Here is a 21,823-nt window from a genome sequence, read left to right on the forward strand (position 1 = left end):
GCTTTTGTTGAAACCGACCAATTGAATAAAGCAGTGAGAACCTATATTTTAGGTTTTTAAAAAACAGATGCATCTGAAAAGCTTTTTTGTTGTTAAGACTCAGCCTTCCAAAAATTTCAGTATGTACTTATATCGTGTTGTATTTAGATCAACATAGATAATTGATATAACAAAGAATTTAATATGCCCATATTTTTTGAGCATTCCAGCAAAACAAAAATTTACATTTACTACAAAAACATTCTATTAATTAAACAAGACATTGGAGATTTTTCCTTAGAAATTCTTGATTGCTTCCGGGTACTACATGTTCTTGTATAACTTTTTTTTTTTTAAGATTTTAATTTATTTGAGAGAGAGATAGAGCATGAGCAGGGGGAGAGGGAGAAACTGCAGGGAGCAGGACTGGGAGCTCCATCCCAGGACTCCTGAATCATGACCTGAGCCAACGGCGTGCACTTAACTGACTGGCATGCACTTAACTGACTGAGCCACCTGGATGCCCCAACATTTTTTATTTTTAGAAACGTTTAGAATACTTTGTGTACAGACCCTTCTCCCCAGAATTCTACTGCCCTGGAAGTCAGTTACTTGAATTTTCCTATCCATCACCCCATTTATTTTCCTTTTAAAGATTTTTTTTTTTTAAAGATTTTATTTATTCATGAGAGGCACAGAGAGAGAGAGAGGCAGAGACACAGGCAGAGGGAGAAGCAGGCTCCATGCAGGGAGCCCAACAAGGGACTTGATCTCGGGACTCCAGGATCATACCCCGGGCTGAAGGCGGTGCTAAACTGCTGAGCCACCAGGGCTGCCCTAAAGATTTTATTTTTAAGTAATATCTGCACACAGTGTGGGGCTCAAACTCATGACCCTGAGAACAAGAGTTACCTGCTCTAAGACTGACTGAACCATCCAGGCACCCCTCCATATTCTTAAAAAGGCCTATAAGGAGGCCTTCCACGACTTGAGTTTTACCTACTTCAGTTGCATCTCTTGCCATTTTCCCTTTCCCCTACTTTTGCCTTCAATAGCCAGGTTTTTTTTTTTTTAATTTTTATTTATTTATGATAGTCACAGAGAGAGAGAGAGGCAGAGACACAGGCAGAGGGAGAAGCAGGCTCCATGCACCGGGAGCCCGACGTGGGATTCGATCCGGGGTCTCCAGGATCGCGCCCTGGGCCAAAGGCAGGCGCCAAACCGCTGCGCCACCCAGGGATCCCTTTTTTTTTTTTTTTTTAACCTTGGAACATGGGAACATGCTCTTTCCTCTGAGCAGATGGCTCCCTTAGGTTAATTAGTATTACGTTTGGCTGCTGGTAATAAAAAAAAAAAAGCCAATTAATTTCTCACACCAGAGAAATCCAGATTTTGCATGGTACCCATTTACTTAAATTTATTCCAGGTGTTATTTTCCCCTAGTAAAAATAATTCTGAAATAAAGATCTTTGTGTATAAGGCCTTAGTTTTTTTTTTCCTTTTGATTAATTCCTGTTTTGAGATGGTACAATTGAAAACGTCATCAATTTATTTAAAAACTTGTTAGAGAAAGTTTCATTAAATTTTTTAAAATAGCAAAGTACACAAATTTCATTGTATAGCTCAGTGAGTTTTTATATTTGTCAACATACCCATCACCCACATCAAGGTAAAGAACATTTCCAGTGCTCCAGAAAGCTCTCTGTTTCCTCTCAATCCCTATTTCCTATCCTCAAAAGTTAATCACTGTTCTGACCTATATTACTATAAGTTATTTTTGCCTGTTTTTGAGCTTAATGGAACCATACAGTATATACTTTTGTGGGTAACTATGTTTGCTTAATATTGTGTTTGTTAGTTTCACCTATGATGTTGGGTGTAGCAGTTGGTCTTTTTTCTGATAGTAGTAGTCTCTTGGGTGAAATAGACAATTAAAAAAGATTTCACCATTAATGAATATTTGGTTTGTTTGTAGTTTTTTTTAGCTATTGTGAATAAAGCTGCTATATTTACTTACAAGTCTTCCAGTGAACATACACATTCATTTCTTTTGGGTATGTATACCTGAGAGTATAGTTGATTGTTTCTTTGTCTATCAGTTTTAAACCTGCTAGGAGCAGCTGTCTTGTCCATAGTACTTTTCTGGGATTTCTCCTTTACTATAAGACTAAGTGACTCCCCTTGCCTTTCTTCTGTGTTAAATCTCTTATTTCCTGTGAATCATGTAGGTTTTGTTTGTTTTTAGTTTGACCCCTCCTTTGGCAGAATATATCCCATAGTAGATAACTGTGAAAGGCTGAGATCTTAGATTAATAAAATGCCCTCTTTTTTTGGAGGGGAGCTCTTTTCATGTTATTTTGCTGGGTAATGAATTCTAGGTTGGAAATAATTTACTTTCAGAATTCTGAAGGCATTTCGATTGTTTCTGGTTTGTGATCCTTTTCAAAATTTTGAAAACATTCTGATTCCTGATCCTGATTTTTTTTTTTTTTTTGCTTTTTTGGAATTTTGAATCTTATATTGCGAATTTCATGATGGTACATCTGTTATTGTGCGTTTTCCTGGATATTCATTGTGCCCTCCAGAGCTCCAAAATTATGTTGGTCCGTTCTGGGAAATTTTCTTGAATTATTTCATTGATGGTTGTATTAGTCTGCTAAGGCTGCCATAACACAATACCACAGGCTGGGTGGTTTAAACAACAGAAATTTATTTTCTGACAGTTCTGAATGCTAAGAAGTTTGAGATCCTATTGGGGTTGGTTCCTGATGAGATCTCTTCCTGGCTCGTAGACAGCTGCTTTTCCATTGTGTCCTTACAAAGCCTTTCTGTATAGTTACCTCTCTTCCTCCTCCTTTCCTTATGAGGATACCAGTTCAATTGGATTAGGGCTCCACCCTTATGACACCTCATTTAACCTCACCTCCTAAAGTCCCTGTCTTTAAATACAATCACCTTGGGGACTGGGGCTTCAACATGACTGGGGTGGTCAGGGAGATACAGTTCAGTTTATGACAATAGTTTCTCCTTTTTGTTTCTTCCTCTGAAAATTTTCTGTTATTTCTGCTAGTTCTGTTTGTATCTCAGACTATCCCTTTGGTATTTATTTTTCGTCTTTGTTTTTCATCTCCTAGTCTTTTTGCTCCATATCATATGAGAGGTTTTGTTAATTTTATTCCCTAAGCCTTCTGTTGAATTTTTCATTTTTGCCAGCAAGATTTTGATTTCCCAAGAACTCCTTTTGTTCTCTAAAAATTCTTTTTTATAGAGAGCATCCTTTCCGTTTCAGAGATACATTTTCTTCTCTAATTTTTGAGGGTATAAAAATGTCTTTTTTTTTTTGACCCTTGTTTCTTGAAGATTCTCTTTCTAAATTGGTTGCTAGTTTTTATGTTGGAGGCTTACTTCAGGGGTCAGTAATTCTTGGATGTTATCTTAAGACTGAAAGCTTGACTTCATGGCGTCTTAAGGACTTTGAACTTCATTGCATGGTGGTCCAAGTGAGCTATTTTTTTGAGAAAACTGTTGTCTGGGAGTTATTTCCTCTTGCGGGAAAACACAGTGTTTTTGAGGGCTGAAGGTTTGATTGCCGTGTGTGTGTGTGTGTGTGTGTGTGTGTGTGTGTGTGTGTGTGTGTATGAGTATGTGAGGGACTGGATTTCTCATTCCCCACTTTTTTTTAGGGTACACAGATTTTTGGTTATATCTGGTGACCCCCAGTTCAGATTTGTGTAGCCAACTATCAGGAAGATTTGGAGAGGAAACTTCTAAGGTTTTAACCACTTAACTTTCACCTAGTCTTCTTTATTTAACCCCTCCTTTTCTCAATTTAAGCAGTAGCAGGTGCTGCCAGTTCCTGACTCTTGAGGATTCCAGGATATAAATTGGGTTTTTCAACTCCTGAGTTAGGCTTCACCTTTCTGGAAATCACGAGGTAGTTACCAGTTGTCTATCTTTTTAGGTCACAAAAATTTGTTGCTATTGTTTGCTTTCCTGTATATATTGCCTTCTGGGTTAATTTCCTTAAAAAACAAACAAACAAACTAAGTTTAAATCCACTATTTTAATTGGACCATCCCCAAAACCTTATTTGTACTGCCCTGAGCTAAGAATGATTTTACAATTTTAAAGAGTTATAAGAAGAATATGTGACAGAGGTGTGTGGCCCACAAAGCCTAAAATATTTACTATCTGACCTTTTAGAGAAAAAGGTGCCTTACTCTGTCCTTGTTATTAAGTTTCTGATTTCTTTTAATAAAGCTGTTTCTGGACTACTACTTTACTCCCACTCAAGCATCAGTTTGTAATCTTGGAACTTCCTGAAGCTCTTTGTTTTAATTTAGTACATATTGTGGAAGTTATGACTAAGAATTAGTAGGTTATACTCAATTATAAGAGATATGAAATATTTTTAATATAAAACCTCAAAGAGGGGCAGCCGGGTGGCTCAGCGGTTTAGCGCCGCCTTCAGCTCAGGGCCTGATCATGGAGACCCAGGATCGAGGCCCACTCCCTACATAGAGCCTGCTTCTCCCTCTGCCTGTGTCTCTGCCCCCCCCCCCCCCCCCGTGTCTCTATGAATAGAATAAATAGAATCTTTAAAAAACAAACAAACCTTAAAGAGTAGGATAAGCAAAATGTTGAAGAAATAAGTCATGGAACATACTATATATATGGTTGCATTGTTCTTTGTCTTGTCATGTAAGTGCAGAATTTAGGCATGTGTACTGTGAAGAATGAGCAAAGGGGCAGTTGTCATACTGACAACAGGCTCAAGTCATACTTTAAATGAGCCATTTTCATCAGCCCTCTCTAGTTAGTAAATCATATCTGGCAGAATAATTTGGTTCTAGGCAGGAAGTTGTTCTAGGCGGTAATACATATACAAATATCTGTATAAGTGTGTGTTTATACATACTGTGAAATTGTATTTTTCTACCTGATGTCAGAAATGTGAGGGAGAATTAAGCCACATACCAGAGTGGGAGAAATGGGATTACATTGTTAGAAGAAAAAAATAAAATGTCTTTTCCTTTTAGTTCTACCTGCCAAAAAACTCAAGTTATGTTTAGTCTTTTTTTTTTTAAATTTTTTTTAATTTTTATTTATTTATGATAGTCACACACACACAGAGAGAGAGAGAGGCAGAGACACAGGCAGAGGGAGAAGCAGGCTCCATGCACCGGGAGCCCGACGTGAGACTCGATCCGGGTCTCCAGGATCGCGCCCTGGGCCAAAGGCAGGCGCCAAACCGCTGCGCCACCCAGGGATCCCATGTTTAGTCTTAATTGTATGAACAGTCTCATCACAGATTTTTTTGTAAAATTATCTTTCATTTCTCTAAATGACGTCTTTAGTATTTATCACTGTTATTTTTTAATATGTGTATTCCAGAATTGTTTCTGTGACTATACAGGCTCATGCTCACTTTAAAAAAAATAAGATCATATGCTACATTTATTTTCTAATTTAGAGATTGTGGAGTCAGCTTAAATTCCAGTATAGGCTTCATCACTGTTTGGGCTTAGGCCTTTATAAGCCTCATTTTTCTCCTTTGTAATATGGGGATGATACCTAATCAAAGGATTATTGTAAGGTTTAAATGAGGATTTATAAATCCATTTGACTGCTAAGTAGTGTTGGTGCACATTAAGAACTTTGGAGTCACTTTTAGATGTAAAATAACTGGTTTTGAAATCATTTTTTTTTTTTAAGATTTTATTTTTTTTCATGAGAGACACAGAGAAAGAGGTAGAGATATAGGCAGAGGGAGCAGCAGACTCCCTGTAGGGAGCCTGATGTGGAACTCCATCCCAGGACTCCGGGATCATAACCTGAGCGAAAGGCAGTGCCTGTGTCTCTGCCTCTCTCTCATGAATAAATGAAGAAAATCTTAAACACACACACACACACACACACACACACACACACACAGAAACAAAGCCAGTTGCTCAACCACTGAGCCACCCAGGTGCCCCTCAAAATACTGTTTTTAATGTTGCTGTCTCCAAAGTGCTGTTTAGAAAAACATCAGTTTATACTTTTACCAACAAATCGTGTTCCTTAACAGCATTATTATTCTAATTTTTGCCAACCTGGTAAGCAAAAAACTGACAGAACTAAAAGAATTCGATAAATTCATAAGTTAACATATGAGATATTTTAGCATACCATCTCTGTATAATCAGTAGAACACTAAGACAAAAAAATCAAAAGATTTGAACAACATAAGTAACAAATGAGTCTAATTGATATGCATAGAACATTTCACCCAGCACTTGCAGAATACAGATTTTTTTTTTCCAGTGCCTCTGGAAATTTTCCCCAATTGACATATGCTGGACCATAAAAAAACATGGAAATAATTAATTCTAGAGTATGTGCTCTGATATGTTGGAGTTAAGCCAGAAATTAATTACAAAAAATAACTAGAAAATTGTTAGTGGAAACTAAATAATATACTCCTAAGTAAGTAACCCAAGAATTAAAGTAATAACATGTATGAAGCTATTTTGAACTGAGTGATGAAAATATGATATAACAAGGGATATATAGATAAGTCATAGTTAAAGCAAAGTGCAGAGCTTAAAACATATATGTTAGAATAAACGATAAAAATAATTGAAAGGAGGGATGCCTGGGTGGCTCACTGGTTGAGCATCTTCCTTTGGCTCAGGGCATGATCCCCGAGTCCTGGGATTGAGTTCCGCATCAGACTCCCCAGGGAGCCTGCTTCTCCCTCTGCCTATGTCTCTGCCCCTCTCTCTGTGTCTCTTATGAATAAATAAAATCCTTAAAAAAAAAAAAAAGTTCAGTCCTAAACTGGAAGTAGGATAAATGGAAATGAATCCTCAGGCTCATTAATTGGCAGCATCAGGTACTTTTGTTGAAGAAGGGGTGAGAATGGTGCTAAAAATAAATTGCTTGAAAGTCTGTTTAAGTAGCAGCTCAATCATAATAGCCAAAAGGTAGAAACACACAAATGTCCATCAGTTGATAAATGGGTAAATGAAATGCAAATCCACATAATAGAATACTATTTGGAATACATGGAATGAAGTTTTGATACTATTTTAACATGAACATGCTAAATGAAAGAAGCCAGGCCACAAGACAATATATTTATGATTCTATCTGTATGAAATATCCAGAAAAAGCAAATATATAGAGACAGTAAAGTAATGGTTGCCTAGGGCTGGGAGTAGGGGACATTAGAAGGAGATTGGAAATGACTGCTCAAGGGTATGGGTTTCTTTTTGGTAGGATGAAGATGTTCTAAAATTCATTGTAGTGATGGTTGCACAACTCTTTAAATATACTAAAAACCATTGAATTGTACACTTTAAATGGGTCAGTTGTATGGTATGTGAGTTATATCTTAATAAGCTTTTACAAATAAAAGGATAAAAGGTTGCTCAAACCTAGATCTCTTCATCAATTTGAATAGCTGAATCCTTGGCCTCTTTACTGTGTCAGCAGAAGACTGAAGATTTATTCTCTGTAGAGGACAAACCAGAGTGTCTCTGAGACAGGGGTGGGCACTAAATATAATTGAAGACCAGGTGTTCTACAAAAAACTTGTGAATTAGGTAAATATACTCAAAGTTGAGACCCTTACCAAGGCCTCTTTTCCTATATTGCTCCCAGGATTCTGACAATCAAGTAGCAACTTAGAGGATGTTTCTCTTAAATAGTCCAATGGGAGAAATTACGTTATCCACAATCAGCTTTTAGAGCTCTACTTTTATTTTTTAATCCATAAGCATTTATTTAGCAACTATGAAATGTGAACTTTATGCTCAGTGATCTGGGGGATATCAAAAAAATAGAAGGCTCTTGTTTTGCAGGACAGATTTTGTCCCCCGATGAAAGGTTTGACCAGCATAGCTACTCTGCTAGTGGATTGATAACAGCCTTTTCTCCAACTAAAGGCAGTGCCTAATAACATTTCCTCCAGTGGCTAGTGATTCGAAATGGCTGCTGTTATAGACCAGCAGAACTTCTGAGATCTCTGTTTCCAATTCCTCTTGAGTCTGCTGATCAATCACATGCAACTTCTACACACTGTCTAAGAGCACAACTGTATGTAAGTTTATCCAAGTAAAGTTAATGAGGTGAAGATGATTTTGGTTATAAGTAACGTGTATTACTCCCAATTAATCTTTTACCCAGTAGCACATGAGTAACATCTCCTCTGCAGAATTCAAGCATGGTATTCACGTAATTTTGTATTGCCACAAAGTGCCAGGCCAGCAAGGGAACACTGGAAAAATCTGTCCGTAGGGAAGAGTCATCCATACTTTTAGAGATTGTTTCAATCCAGTGACCAGTATCTTTGTTAAGAATGCCGAGACCAAGGAAAACTGTGATGGGCAGATCTGTATTGAGAGGCTCAATACACCAAACCTCACCCTTGGAACCACTGAACAGATCCTAGATTCACATGTTCTCACTCTCATCATTCTATTAAATGTCAATTCAAGGGATGCCTTGTTGGCTTAGTTGGTTAAGCGTCTGCCTTGAGCTCAGATCATGATCCTGGAGTCCTGGGATTGAGCTCTGCATTGAACTCCCTGCTCAGCAGGGAATTTGCTTCTCCCTCTGCCCCTCCCCCATCTCCTGCTCTCTCTCATTCACTCACTCTCTCTCAAATAATTAAAAAAAAGAATCTTTAAATGTCAATTCAAAAACAGCCTCTGCTGTCATTGCAAATTGTTAAGAATTGCATCATCTGTAAACTTAATATACAATGTTGTTCCTGGAGGATGAACATCCATTATTGATCTTAGAAGTTTTCCACTGGCCAGATCCCACATTATGATACGTCCTTTAGCAAAGCCACAGAGATGTCTTGAGTAGTCATTGTTGATACTGAGGACAGAGATGGCTCCATACAGACCTCCAACACCTGTGTTACCCAGACAGTCACAAAGCTTGATTCTGATCACATGTTAAAGCCAATCCATGAAATGTACTTATGGCTATCAGATTGGATTCTGCAGTTGCAGTAGGCAAGCCAGCATCCACTTTTTCAACTAGAGACACTATCTGGGCAGAAATTCCCTTCAAAAGTGAATGTCATATAACTGACACATGGAGTGAAAAAGAATCTGGTAATTTCTTCTTTTTAAGTTCGTGCTGTCACCACTATCTAAAATTGCCACAGGGGAAGTATCATAGGAGTGAGAGGAGTGAGAATCTATAGTATCAATGTTTAACAATGATCCTCAAGAACGAAAGGTTCCTCTTCATCATCAGTCTTACTGAGTATCCTTTCCAGTGTTGGAGGAGTATCAGCTTGAGGAATATCAAACTCCTTGTCATCAGTCAGATCCTTTTTGAACTCTAGTTCCTTGTCCAGATCTATGTAAGAGAATTTTGAAAGCAAAGCTTCAAGATTGAAAGACTTATTCACCTCTTAAGTAGTCTTGGTGTAGAGGCTCTGTTCCACATTTTCACAGTCTGGTTCATTTTCAGTATTTACTTTTAATAGTAATTCAATCCAAGCACGTTTTTGTTTGCTTTGTTTTGTTTTGATATTTGTCTTTAGATCATGACGACCTGAATGATGATCTCTGTTGCTTGCAGTCATTCTAGCCCAGGACTTTTTATTTTATTTGTTTTAAACAATCTCTATGCCAGGTGTGGAGCTTAAACTCACCACCCTGAGATCAGAAGTCACATGCTCTACCAGGTAGGCTGCTCTTAGGGCACTACTTTTAAATATGAGTGGACAATCAAGGATTACCAGGGTTCACAAAGGAAAGCTTTTAATATAAGAAACCAAAAAAGAAAAATTCATTATAAAGAATTCTTGAAAATTAGAACATAATAGTAAAAGACACTCCATAGAAGAAAGGAAGTTGAAGTAGAGGAAAATAGGTTATAAAAAGATAGAAGGTCAGTCCAGGAGGTCAACTTACATCTAAGAAGTGCCAGTGAAAACAGAGAAAAGAGTGAAGAAGAATTATAAGTGAAAGAAGAAAAATCCCCAGAGTTGATGAACCATCATTTTGCATAATGAGAGGCCCTTGGGTAATCAGGAAAATGGAGGAAAATAAATGCATTCTTTCAGTCTGGGACTAGTCAGAAAAATGGAGACCATACCACTTATTATAACAATTTAATACAATGAACTGTTTAGCCATGTTATGGCTTGAATTGTGTCATCCTCAAAAAGATATGTTGAAGTCCTAGCCTTCAAGCACCTCAGAATGTGACCTTGTTTGGAAATAGATCCTTTACAGAGGTAATTAAGTTAAAGGGAGATCAGTAGAGTGTGCCCTAATCTAATATGAGTGGTATTCTTTAATAACAGTGGAGGAATTTACACACAAATTTGGACACAGAAGATGGCCATCTGTAAGCCAAGGAATGGCTAAGGCTACCAGAGGCTAGGAGAGAGGCCTGGAACAGATACTTTGCTAGTATCCAATTTCCTAGTATTGCAATTCTTCCTCACAACTGTGAGATGAATTTTTATGCTAAGCCACCACAGGTTGTGTTTCTTTGTTACAGCAGCCCTCAGAAACCAATACACCAGATAATTGGAGAACTGAAAAGGCAATAAGGGAGCACTCAGGTATTATAGAGATAGTAACTATGGGAAGTAAATACTAGCCCCAAGGGCTGGGAGAGCAAAGAGGGATATTGGGATTATTTAGAAATATGAAGAGTGGCCCGGAGGAGCTGAAACTCAGGCTTCTGAGGAGTTGTTGCATGCTCAGAAAGTAAAGGTATTTTAGGAAATGTGATGATGGTGGTCTGTGAATGGCAGGAAAAACATAAAAGCAAAACATTACAACTGGAGCCAACTGTTGTTGCTGGAATCTTTGCAATTGCCAGTGAAGGTTGTTGGCTGATGGTTGATGCTGACCTGAAGGAGTTTCTCCCTGTTCCTCCTTTAGTCTTCTAGTGTCTTTCTTGTGACCTTTATTGACTGTCCACATCTAATAGGGAGTCAGCCAGCAAAGGAGAAATGTGATTTATAGAGTTCCAGCCCCCTATTGTTACAAAGCAGAGTAGAGAAGTGGGTTTGAAGCCAGGGACAATAACTTACTAGTACACATAGACACTGAGGTATGTCCTCATGAAATTTTGAAATACATAAGACAAAGAAGATCCTGTAAACTTCCAGGAGTGGGGGAAATGGGTCACATTACAGAGATTGAGTATTCTCAGTTGCAGCCTCACAAGCCGGGAAGAACCTATGTGTTTGGTGGTTTCCTTTGTTTGGACCACTCTAAATATTTACGTGACTGCCTCCTTTTCATCTTGAAATTTCAGCTTAAAATCCATCTCTAACTAAAATATCTAAAGTAGCCTTTCTATTCTCTTTTTTGAAAGCACTGTTTGTCACAACTTATAATTTTTATTTGAATATTTTGTTTGCTTACACTGTGTACTCTGCTAGAAGATGTCTCCTTTTTCTCACTATTATGTGCCTTCTGTACCCAGTCGATACTTAGCATATGCTAGTCACTTTGTAAATATGTTGTATGAATGAAAGACTATTTATTATACACAAACTGGAGTAGAGAGAATAGAGTGAATAATAACCAAGAGCTCTTACAGTAATTTAGACAAATTGTTGAGGGCTTGGGTTTTAGTGGATGCAGTATCAGTGGAACAGAAGGACTTTTTTTTTTTTTTTTTTTAAAGATTTTTATTTACCCATTCATGAAAGACACACAGAGAGAGGGGCAGAGACACAGGCAGAGGGAGAAGCAGGCTCCATGCAGGAAGTGTGATGTGGGCCTTGATCCCAGGATTCTGGGATCATGCCCTGAGCCAAAGGCAGCCACTCAACCTATGAACCACCCAGGTGTCCCCAAAAAGACATTTCAAAGGAAAACCCAACACACATTGCTATGTGACTTAAACAGGGAGTCTACGTGGATGAGATAATAGTGGTTTGTAATTAACAGGGATTAGTAAGGAGGTTAGAAGAGTTGGTTTTTTGGAGGTAATGATGGGTTAGGGTTGATACATATTGAATTTGAGGTATTCAAGGTAGAAATGTTGAGGAATAGTAGTTTGAATTAGAGAATGTAATTGGAATTATAGATTTGGAAGTCAGCCAGCCAGCAGTGATAGAGTAAAGTCAGAAAAATGGATGATCTTTTGAGAGAGAGGGTATACATTAAAACCAGAAGGTTCAAGGGGAGAAAAGAGTAGCCACCAGTGGAGACCAGGAGGAGTCAGTTCCTTAACCCCAGTAGGGTTAAGGAAACCAGCAAAGAGTTTCAGGAAAGACGGATGGTTAGCTCAACTGCTTCTAGTTTGGCTATTGCTTGTGATGTGTGTTTGAAGGTTCTGAAGTGTTATTTTTCTGAGGGTTATAAAATGATGATATTAATATCTGCTTCATAAGATTGTGAGGATTAGTAATATTGTATCAAAAGCACCTAACATACTTAGTGCAGTGTGTCCAGTAAACATTTCTGAAGTGAAATACAATTAAACAATACAGTTTGGGATTAAGGAGGCATTAAGTTGGGTATTAAGGAGTTTGTAGCAGGAGAAAAGGCTTCTGGGCTTCTGTAGCAACTTTTCTTTAGAGGTATGTTCTTTCCAAATGATTTGTTACAGTAAGTTAGAATTGTACTGAAAGTTTACATGGAGATAACATTTATGAATTTATATTGAAGTGTTTTTTATAGGAGTTTTCTGATCTGAAAGTATACAAAATCACAGTAAAACAATGGCAGTTCATCTGTTTATGCTTCTTAACTATATCCTTTTACTGAATCTTATTCCAGAAGCATTTATAATGCATGTGCCCCTTTGAAAGTCATTGTCCTTTAAAATAGTTTGAGTAAATTATTATTTAACATTGAAATAAAATGAGAGTATATTTAAATTGAAAGTGTATTTTAATAGTCAAATTGCATTAACACCTACTTAAATGTTAGTGGAACTTGGTTTTGGATAGTATGGAGAAATTCCAATTGCCACAGGCTTCTACCTCCAGGTAAAAAAGTGTATGAGTCATTAACAGAAGGGAAAGTGGGAGCTTTCTTGCATTCTTTTTATTCTCATCTTTTAAAGTTTATTCATCTTTTTGTTTAGGGAACTTTGGTGGGTTAGCTGAGTGGAGTTTGGTACTGTTTCATATTTGTATGATGTCATTTTTTTCCTAATTAAAAAAATCTAATTAAATTTAATTTCTAATTTTTTTTACCTATTATAATGGAAAAAATGTTAACTGTTGCCTTTCTCATGATTATTAGCAGTCTAGGTAAGATTAGAACTTTAGAATAAAGGATAAGGATAAAAAAGGCAGGTAGGTAAGGAAAGAAGACACAAGGGGAGAGAAAAAGAATTTGAGAGATAATTGGTGAAAAGAGCTACTTAAGTTTATCTTTCCCTTGCGTCAGATTTCAACTGGCAGTGAATTAACAGTTGAAAATTACTTTGTCATCCAAACATGAGAGACTCTTAACTCTGGGAAATGAACAAGGGGTAGTGGAAGGGAAGGTGGGCGGGGGGATTGGGGTGACTGGGTGACAGGCACTGAGAGGAGCATTTGATGGGATGAGCACTGGGTGTTATACTATATGTTGGTAAATCGAACTCCAATAAAAAAAAATATACAAAAAAAAAGAAAATTGCTTTGTCATTCAAATGTCCATTGATAGATAAATGGATAAAGATCTGGAGTGTGTGTGTGTGTGCGCGCGCATATGTATAAAACAGAATATTATCCAGCCATAAAAAAGAAGGAAATCTTGCCATTTGCAGTAACATCGATGGAGCTAGAGAATATAATATTAAGTGAAAAAAGTTAGAGAAAGACAAATACCATATAATTTCACTTACATGTGGAATTTAAGAAACAAACCAGCAAGGGGAAAAAAAAATAGAGACAAGCCAAGAAACAGACTTTTTACTCTTGAGAACAAACTGATGTTTACCAGAGGGGAGGTGGGTGGAGGCATGGGTGAAATAGGTGGTAGGGGTTACGGAATACACTTATAAGTGATGAGCACTGGGCGATATATGGAATTGTTGAATCACTGTATTGTATACCTGAAGCTAATATTACACTGTATGTTAATTATATTGGAATTAAATTGCATTGTCAGTAAGCATATAATTGGTGACTTTTAGGTTATTTACTGCTTGGGAAAGACATAAATTCCTGATTATAAATTTCAGATATAATTATTACTGAATTTATATCCATACGATTGGTGGAATTTTTAGCATTAGGTAGGAGGGTAAGTTAGGAAGGACCACCATGTAGAAGGTACTATACTAAATGTTTGATGTATTATTTTGTTTAATTTTCATAGCTACCCTGTAGGTAGGTATTACTAAAATACAGAAAGGTTAGGTAACTTGCTCTGTGTCACACAGATAAATAAATGGCAGAGCAAGAATTCAAACTGTGGTATTTCTATCCTCTTGTAGTTATCTTTTATTCATCCCTTTGCTTTATTTCATAATTCCATTCAGTCATTTGTTGGCTTCAAGAAAAATAAAGCTCTACTGAGATATACTTCACATACTATAAAAATTCACTCATTTAAAGTAGATGATTCAGTGTCTTTTAATATTTTCAGAATTTTGCAACCATCACAATTTAGAACATGTACATCATCCCCTAAAGTAACCCATTCCTGCTAGTCATCACCCTCTAGCTTCCCCTACTCCCAGCCCTAGGCAACCATTAATCTACTTTCTGTCTTACAGATTTGCTCATTCTGGACATTTCATATAAATGGAATCCTATAATATGTGGTCTTTTGTGACTGGCTTCTGTCCCTTACCATATGTTTTAAGCATGTATGAGTACTTCATTCCTTGTTACTGCTTAATAATATTCCATTGTATTGATATACTATATTTTATTTATCCATTCATCAGTTGATGAACATTTGGGTTGGTTTCTCCCTTTTGATTATTAAGATAATACTGTATGAACATTTATGTGTTTTTTTTTATTGTGGTAGAATATACATAACATAAAATTGATCATTTTAACCATTTTAAAGTGGCTTTAAGTACATTCGCAGTAGTGTACAATCATCATCACCATATATTTCCAGAACTTTTTCACCTTCCTCAGTGAAACTGTCCATCATCATTATTATTATTATATTATTATTATTTTTTACTTAAGAGTTTATTTATTCTTGAGAGACACAGAGAGAGGAAGAGACATAGGCAGAGAGAGAAACAGGCTTCCTGTAGGGAGCCTGATGTGGGACTTGATCCCAGGACCCCAGGATCATGACCTGAGCCAAGGGCAGACACTCAACCACTAAGCCACCCAGGTGCCCAAAACTCCATTAAATATGAAGTTCCTATTTCATTTCTCCAGCACTCCTGGCAACCATCATTCTGTTTTCAGTCTGTATGTATTTGACTACTCTAGGAACCTTATATAGATAGAATCATACAAATGTATCCTTTTTTGATCGGCTTATTTAACTTAATGTAATGTCTTCAGATATACACATGTAGCGTGTCAAAATTTCCTTCTTTTTTACAGCTGGTAACATCTCACTGTATATATCCCATTTCCTTTACCCATTGACCTGTTGATGGACACTTGGTTGCTTCTGCTTTTTTTGCTATTGTGAATAATGCTGTTCGGAATATGGGTGTATAAATATCTACTCAAGACCCTGTCCCCCCCCCCCTTTTTTTTTTTTTTTGCTGGATCATATGATAATTCTGTTTTTGATTTTTAGGAGAAGGGCCAAACTGTTTTACACACTGGCTACACCATTCTATGTTCCTACCGGCAGCGCACAAGGTTTCTAATTTCCCATGTCATCTAATATTTATTTTCTGTGTTTTGATAATAGTTGTCCTAATGTGTGTAAGGTGTTACCTCATGGTGGTTTTGATTTGATTTTCCTAATGAGAAGTGATGTTGAACATTTTTTTTTTTGTGTTGGTGTGCTTATTGGTCGTCTGTGCATCTTCTTTGGAGCAATATCTATTCAGGTCCTTTGCACATTTTTAAATTGGGCTGTTTGGTTTTTTGTTGTTGAATTGTAGGAGTTCTTTATATATATTCTGGATATCAATACCCTATCAGATGTGTGACTTGCAAATATTATTTTCCCATTCCATGATAATGCCTTTTGATGCCCAAAGAGTTTAATTTTGATGACGTCCCGTTTATCTGTTTTTTCTTTTGTTATCTGTGTTTTTGGGGTCAGATCCAAGAAATTATTGCAAAATCCAATGTTATGCTTTTGCCTCATTTTCTTCTAAGAGTTTTATGCTTGTGGCTTATTTGGGTCTTTGATGTGTTTTAAGTTCTTTTGTATATAGTGTAAGGGTTCAACTTCATTTTATAAGTTTTTATGTGAATGAATGCATGTTTTCATTTATCTTGGTCATATAACTAGAAATGGAATTCCTGGGCTTTGGGTAACTATGGTATTAGCCTTTGAGGAACTGCTGAACTGTTTTCCAAGGTGGCTGTACCATTTTACATTCCATCAGCAGTGTATGAGGGTTCTGGTTTTTCTCTTGCCTTTTGAATCTAGACCACATTACTTTCTGGTAATGATTTGACTTCAAAAATTTCCGTGGCTGGTCTTTTTGGGGATAATCTCACAACTGTGTCTTTCTCCAGTCTTCTTTCACCAATTCTTAATGCTATTCATTGTGTCACAAAAGATTAGAGATGAAAGGAGCTACAATTATGGAAGTTAAGCCATTAATCAGTTTTGCAACTGATAAATAAAATGTGAGGAAGAGATTTGACCCAGTTATAGAGTGACATTGTCAACATTAGATACCTTCCTATGAATATAACTTTCATTTTATTAAGTCATTGTGTTTCCCATTTATGTATCCAAAACTCTTTACCTGTCTTAACTAGGTCTTCTCCCCATCATGTACTCTAAATTAGTCTAAAAGCAAGGAGTTGTGTGCAATTTTATTGCACACAACTTTATCATTTAACAGGTGGTCCTAGGGAACAAGAATAAGGGACCAGAGTAAATGGAGTAGGAAAAGAAAAAAAGCCAGTATAAGAATGTATTATTGGGATGCCTGAGTAGCTCAGTGGTTGAGCATCTGCTTTTGGCTCAGGGCCTGATCCCTGGGTCCTGGGATTGAATCCCACATTGAGCTCCTCTCAGGGAGCCTGCTTCTACCTCTGCCTATGGTCTCTGCCTCTCTATGTCTCTCATAAATAAATAAATCTTTAAAAAAAAGTATTATTTAGTTACTGCTATGGCAACAAGGGTTCAATTCTCGTGGAACTTCTGAGGATCTAGATGCTCCTCAAATTGTCTTATGGATGGACAGGAGTAAACTATTATCTGCTCTTGTTTTCTATCAGTTCGCAGTTGCCCTAGTGGTGTAAATTCTTTCACCCTCCCTTCACCACTTTAGGACTCCACAGAAGAGTCAGTCAAGTGTGTTGGTTCCCCGTGGTGCCTTACTTCATTGCCTCAAGAAAGCCCAGGGCAGAAAGCAAATTAATCATAGTGAATTTTGCTTGGGAAGTAAGTCAAAATTTACCTGGAACCATTAACCTAGGTTAGCACAAGTGTGGTAGTCAGAATAATGGTCTTTCAAAGATCCTAATCCTCTAAACCCATTAATATGTTAACTTTACATCACAAAAGGGATTTAGTAGATAGCGAGATTTTCCTGGATTATTTTTTCCTAGATTATCTAAGTGGGCCCTGTGTAATCACAAAGAGCTTTATTTTAAAAGAGGGAGGTAGGAATGTCAGTCCAAAAAAGAGATTTGATAATAGAAGCAGAGATCATGATGTGGCATGGGGCCAAGGGATACAGGCAAGGCAGCCTCTAGAGGTTGGAATAGGTAAGGAATGGATTTTCCCCTAAAGCTGAAAGAGTGCAGGCTTTGGTTTTTAGTTCTATGAAACCTGTTTTGAAATTCTTATTTCTAGAACTTTTAGATAACAAATTTCTGGTGTTCTAAGCCACTAAATACGTGGCAATTCGTTACACAGCAGTAGGAAACTACTGTTACAGCTAGCATCAAAGGACAGATGCACAGCATGACGGTGAAATATAAGAGATTTCTGATAGGATCTACCTCTTGCTGTTGGCCTCTCCTTTGATGCTAGCTGTAATAGCTTCCTACTGCTGTTCAGCAAATTACTACAAATCTACTTCTTGCTCTGCTCAGATCTGCTTGGACCCTACATTAATTCTAATCCATCATTGAGTCACTGCAGGATGAAATTTAAGAAGGGTTAATGGTGCGAGCTAGTGCTGTCTGCTGCTGCAACTGGTATTGAAGTTGGTATAAATATTCATCATTTCCTTCTTTTACCACCATTCTAGATTTCCCTTATGCTAGGTCAGCAGTGCAGCTGCTTTAGGTTGCTTGTGATTTCTAGACTTTCATCCTTGAGGGATTTTAGCCCTTAGTTCCCTTGCCCTTTTTTGGGCCATGGTTGCTCCAACTTCCTGTTTATTGTAGTACCAAGCATGGAAACATCCTAAGTTCCAGACAGACTGCTCTTTACCCCAAATGTGTACAATTCCTAATGATAATCAGAGTCAGTTACCACTACTAGTATAGTTTTTCCTTTCTTTGCCTGCTTGCCTGTCAGCATGAGGAACCCAAGGTGACCAAGTAGTGGTCATAGCTTTTAGGCTCAGTGGAACCCTCAGTGTGTCCTTTGATGGAAGCATTACCTTCAGGACCTCTAATACAGGAGAGGTTTTAAATCATTGGAATGGGAAACCCAAATTCCACAAGTGAGTTACTGGGATTGATGGTGCCGAGTCAGTCCAACTAATGCACCTTGGTTTCTGGACTCATGCTTTCTGGATATTACAGATATAACACCATAGCCATTGCTTCAGTACATATACAGCATCCTAGGAGACCAACAGAGTGACTGTGTAGCGGGATTTTTAGTATAACATTCCATCATTTTGTTAGTCTGACAGTTTCCTGGTAATGGTAATGTGATATGTGGTAGGATCCCTGTGGATGCCATGATCAAATGCTTCACCATTAAATAAGTAGATCTTTTGGTTTGGGGTGATGTTGAGATGGATTTTGATAGAGCAAGCATTTTGAAGCTATTGGATGACGGGCTGGGCAGAGGTATTATAAATGTTGAAGGACATTTTGGACAGAGAATGCAGCCTCATTTAAATAAGTATAAATTCTGCCACCTTCCAGAATGTAAGAGTCCCAATCCCATCATGCCACCCCTTCAGCTCTATGATAAATTGCTATTGGTATTCTGCAGTGATCCTAATCCTGCTATAATTTAGTTAGTTATAGTAAGACTTTTTAAATTATATTTTTCAAAAGTAAGTTGATGTTTTTGATGACAGGGGATTTGATAAAGTTCAAAATAGAGGAGTTTTGTAGATAGATTTTCCTGAATTATCTGGGTGGATTATATGGTTAACGATATTCCATTTATAAGGAATTCAAGAAAAGGCAAACTATAGTGACAGAAAGCCCATCAGTAGTTGCCAGGTGGGAAAAGAATTGACTGTAAAGGGTCACAAGAGAACTTTTTTGGGATGATAAAAATGTTTTAGAGCTTGATTCTGGTACAGGTTACACAATTTTATACATTTACCAAGACTCATTAAACTCTATACTTTAAACCAGTATAGATTACATCTCACAATTTAAGGTAAAAAGAAGATTTAGTGTACTTGTTTGTTAACCTTTTCCATATTAGTTTATTTTTTCCTTTATAGTTAATAAATTTTGATTTCTAGGTTTGAGAACCTTGTTTTCCCTTCTCTGGGATTTTTTTTTCCTGATTTTCCCATTTTATTAATTTCTGTTCTATATTTCTCTTACTGTCTTGAAATATACACAGGATTTGTTTTAATCAGGTAGAATAAGACACAGAATGGAAATGACTGGTCCGAAGGAAAAAGATTTTACTCACAGTTCCATTGGGGTAGCACAAAGGTTGAGGGAGCAGAGCAGAAGGAGCAAGGGGAAGGCATGTCCAGAGCCTTTATTGTGGTTAAGTGGAAAGGAATTGATGAGTCAGGATAGGCAAACCTAAGCAAGTTTGGATAGTTTGAATAATTTGTAGTTCTGGGTGATAGAGGTGGTCTTTAGTTTTCTAGTACCTGGCCCCAGGTGAGTTAGAGCAATGGGCATACCTGTATGGTATGTGAAAAATTTTGAAAGGAGATGTTGGTTAGGGGATATAGGCTTTGGATAGGTTGATTATTGTACATCAGAGTTGTGCTTTCAGGCAAGTTGTTTGCCATCTCTAGGAATTAGGTAATCCTGGGAAGGACAGACCCTCCCTGCGTCCAAAGAGCCCTGCCATGTCAGATCATTATAAATATAGAAAAAAATTTAAAAACATGATTAATACACTTATGCTTTATTTTGGTTTACTTAGTTCTTTTCTATTTTTTTTTCTTTGTTTCTTTCTTTTTTTAAAGTTTTATCTATTTATTTGTCAGAGAGAGAACATAAGCAGGGGGAGCAGCATGCAGAGGGATCATGACCTGAGCCAAAGGCAAACACCTGACTGAGATACCGAGGTGCCATTTTTTTCTAGTTTCTTGATTAGAAATGTTAATTAAGGGGTGCTTGGTGGCTCAGTTGGCTAAGGGTCTGTCTCTTGATTTTGGCTCAGGTCATGATCTTAGGTTGTAAGGTCGAGCCCTGTGTCAGACTCATGGGGAGTCGCTTGAGATTCTCTCCTTCCTCTACAGTCCCCCAAACCCTCCCTGCAATCATATGTTCATGCTCTCTCTCTTCCTTTCAAATAAATAAATAAATCTTTAAAAAATTGTATTAGTTAAGCATATTCGTTCTTACTGTTTAGTTATAAGTGTAACAAGGTTATAATTTGAGCTTAACTGACTCCACATTTTCATAGTATAGTACTTTTATTGTCACTCAGTTCTTTACAGTTTTTTCTGTGATTTTCTTTTTTGTTTAGGAATCCACTTTTAAGTTTCTAAACATTTAAAAATGTTTTATTGGTGATTTCAGCATTATATTGTGGACAGAGAGTGCAGTATTAGGTATAAGTTTTTTGAAATTATTTTGTGTCTTTGTGACTCTTAATACATTATCAATTTTTGAAAATGTTCCAAGTGTACTTGAAAATAATTATATTCTTTTTTTGCTTGTTTGTTGGAAAGTTCTTTATGTAACTGTCATATTAAGCTTATTAATTTTGCTGGTCACGTAATTCATATCCTTATTTATGTTTTGACTTCTTGATCTATCAGCATTTTTTTTCCTTAAGATTTTATTTATTTATTCAGAAGAAATACACAGAGAGAGGTAGAGACATAGGCAAAGGGAGAAGCAGGCTCCCTGCAGGGAGCCCAATGTGGGATTTGATCCTGGGACTCTGGGATCATGCCTGGAGCCAAAGGCAGATGCTCAACCACTGAGCCATCCAGGCATCTCGATCTATCTGTTTTTAATATAGCTTAATTAGAGACTCATGTAGTGGTTGAAGTTTAATTTTTTTCTTGTAGTTTTAGGAATTGTATTGAATCTGTAGATTGCTTTGGATGGTATTGCATCATAACATCCTAACAGTTTTAAGTCTTCCAAACTATAAGCATGGGATGTTTTTCCATTTAGTTATGCCTTCTTTTCTTTTTTCTTTTCTTTCTTTCTTTCTTTCTTTCTTTCTTTCTTTCTTTCTTTCTTTCTTTCTTTCTTTCTTTCTTATTGGTTGGTTGGTTGGTTGGTTGGTTGGTTTTTAGGTTGGTTTTAGATTCATAGCAACATTGAGGGGAAGATATTCTCTCATTATTAAGGTTCCCCACCAGAGTGGTACATTTGTAACAGTTGATGAACCTGTGTTAACACATCATAATACTCAAAAGTCCATAGTTTACATTATGGTTCATTCTTGGTATTGTA

General features: G+C 37.1%; 1 protein-coding gene across 5 annotated transcripts in view; it reads left to right on the forward strand.

Annotated features, from left to right (window-relative positions):
• Window positions 1-21,823, forward strand: part of NCK1 (NCK adaptor protein 1) — an 81,453-nt gene that overhangs the window by 3,886 nt on the left and 55,744 nt on the right. The window lies entirely within an intron of this gene.

The sequence above is a fragment of the Nyctereutes procyonoides genome, unplaced genomic scaffold (assembly GCF_905146905.1).
Source record: "Nyctereutes procyonoides isolate TBG_1078 unplaced genomic scaffold, NYPRO_anot_genome, whole genome shotgun sequence".
In the NCBI taxonomy this organism is placed as follows: Eukaryota; Metazoa; Chordata; class Mammalia; order Carnivora; family Canidae; genus Nyctereutes; species Nyctereutes procyonoides.